This window comes from Nymphaea colorata, chromosome 4 (assembly GCF_008831285.2).
Source record: "Nymphaea colorata isolate Beijing-Zhang1983 chromosome 4, ASM883128v2, whole genome shotgun sequence".
NCBI classification, from domain to species: Eukaryota; Viridiplantae; Streptophyta; class Magnoliopsida; order Nymphaeales; family Nymphaeaceae; genus Nymphaea; species Nymphaea colorata.
Genome location: NC_045141.1, coordinates 12673879 through 12676641, shown reverse-complemented (window position 1 = coordinate 12676641; position 2763 = coordinate 12673879). Strand labels below are relative to the sequence as shown.

Below are 2763 nucleotides of genomic sequence, written 5' to 3'. Positions count from 1 at the left end.
GGTTACCCTACGTTCTACGAATTCCCAGTGACTCAACTATTGTGTGTGATGACTGTAAGCTATGCAACAGTCTTGTGGAGCCCCTACATTCCATTCAAAAGCTAAGTTTTCACTCAGTGCTTAAAGTTATGCATTTGAATGTTGTGTTTACCATTTATTGCTAAGAGGGAATGCTTGGCACGTTGGCGTCTCTATTGTTCTACCTATGCTATTTACGTATGAACGGACGATGTATGTGTAGGTCTCAGGGATATGCCATACTTAGAGTTGTCTCTGACTCTTATTGTTATTTGGTTTCAAGTACTCACCTTGAAGAGGGTGGCGTCTCGTGACCGTGAAGCTGTTAGAATAGAGGGTGATCCTTGGGTAGTGTGACTGATGCTAATCGTTGCCCATTTTGATTGTGTTATGTGCATATCATCTTGTAGAGTGTTGCTCTTTGTATAGTTACTATGCTAGGGCTATGGGCTATTATTACACACACTACATGTGTTTTGCACATTACACCCACTAACCCGTCACTTTGATAGAGTAGAGCACATATCTGAACAGGACAGGTTGAGCCATGCGCCAATCATGCTGGCTGTTTTTATATTTTGTCATAGGGACAAGTCGTGTTATTCGCCAAATGCATACATTACATGTGTTGCACTATATTTGTATGAAATATATGGTAATGGATAGGCCTCGTTATAATTTTTGCTTTGAAGTTCATGTTTATTTTCAGTTTGTCATTACCACAACATTATTTTTATCATTTGATCAAATTATTTTTTATGTTTCCTTGTTAGTTTCTCATCTGTTTCACTTTTTCCTATTTAGCATTTTTCTTTTCTAAAAAGTTATTGAGATTTTCAGCTTTGCTAAAAAATGCTTGAGAAAAACTGACTTTTAAAATCTGTTAGCAATATCTGCGACTATGCAATTAAGTTTGTTTTCTCGTTAGCCTTTTGGTACAATTTAAAGTTGGTTGTAAGAAATTTGTCTCACTGGGGAATAACACAAAGAAGATTGACACCGCCCCTGCACAAGGATGACATTAACAAAGCGAGAGTACAAGGGACAATTTTGGGTTGCATCAACATATATCTTCTATAGAAAGCCTACTACTATTGCCATCTCACTACCTTTAGAAGATTCACATATTCTTTCTTATGGATTACCACACATTAGTTCTGATCCATAAAAGTATTTGAAACCACCTGGTCTATAGGCAAAATCCAAAATTGGTTCTACCTTGACTTCTTTTGCTCCTTTGCATTAGTGTACTCTTCGCATTCTTATTCCCAAAAGTAACAAGTGCCCCCATATACTAATTGGGATCATTGGCATATGAGAAGATATTCTAGTACACCTCACATGTTGTGCATCTCGTATATCTTACTTAGTCTACTTATCTATTTTGTTGCTTTAACCTAAGTTCAATTGAAATATGATAATCAGAATTGGTATTTGGCCGCAACAAGCTCACAGGAGAGAAGGCTCCATAACCTTTCTGTTCAACAGAAAATATGGGAGACAAATCCATAGAGGAGCCGAATGGATGGGCAGCTCTTTTTTGAAGGATGCATCCAAAACTGCTCTTCACTAGAATCGGAAAACGTCTGTTCCCACTAATGGTGAACTTGGGATTGGCCTTACGTGCCTACCCACTGATGGATGAGATCCAAAAATGCCACCGAGTAGATGATACGGCGAGGCACCAACAAGGCAAGCCACTGCTACCCACTTGAAGGAGTGGTTCATTCTTCATAATCTTCCTCAGAAATGAAGATTTTAATTTGTCCATCCTGCTTTTCCACAATAAATGGGTGATATTTGAACTCTATAGAAGCTCCCCCCATAAGAAACCATAGCTGCCCACCAGTGGCAGAGCTAGAAAGTTTTGGTTGAGGAGCACTAACCGATCTCTTGCTTAGGAGAATCAGTGATTTTAGGGCACAGACTCAGGTTTGCTGTGGGCACCACATGCGGCTGGACCTAGCTGAACATAGGTCCAACTTAATCACAATGCAAGATTTCGGGGGCCGGCGTGGGCAGTTGCCCATGCCAGTCACACTAGCTCCGCTACTGCTGCTCATGATTGAGAGGGATCCAGAGGGCTTCCTAGTTCACACCTGTCAGCCTCATTTCCATCACTCATGTCCCCTCTTTTCTACCAACTTGGGAAACTCCTCTATTTGTTGACTCCCCGAGTTTGGGGCAAGAGGGCAACCGCACAAATGAAGCTAGGACTCGAGAGTCGAGAAACCCTAGGGGAATGAAGGGAGAGAGGGTCAGAATTGGTATTTGATTCTACTTGTTCTACATGATCCATACAATGTGTTTGTTATGAAGATACTTGTTCGTTTGATACATGCCATTTTAAAAAGACTTAAAATTTGATTTCTAATAGGATCTCATTACGACGTGCTATTGTATCATGTATCTGATCCACCTTTCTCCACGTGATCCATAAATTTCATCAATTTCAATGAAATTTAAGCTTGGATTTCTTTTATTTAAAAAAATCGTAGAATGTGATGTACTTTCACATAAATCACTAATCCAAGTGGCCGTTGTGTCGGTCAAATTCCTATTGTTTTGTTTGAACAAGTATGTTTCACATAGTTGTTAAATTTTGGGAACTCATTTAGATTTTTAATGCTTCTTGCCTAACGAATCAAACCACTATCCTAACTTGCTCCCTAATAGCACTGATTTCGTCCCAAAAAGGTTATGGCACAGGACAATTTATCAATGTAGCCAACCATCTTATAAGTT

General features: G+C 39.5%; 1 pseudogene; it reads left to right on the top strand.

The window, feature by feature from the left end:
* Nucleotides 1-959: 959 nt before the first annotated feature.
* LOC116253774 (U6 spliceosomal RNA) lies at nucleotides 960-1070 on the top strand (annotated as a pseudogene).
* Nucleotides 1071-2763: the final 1693 nt, after the last annotated feature.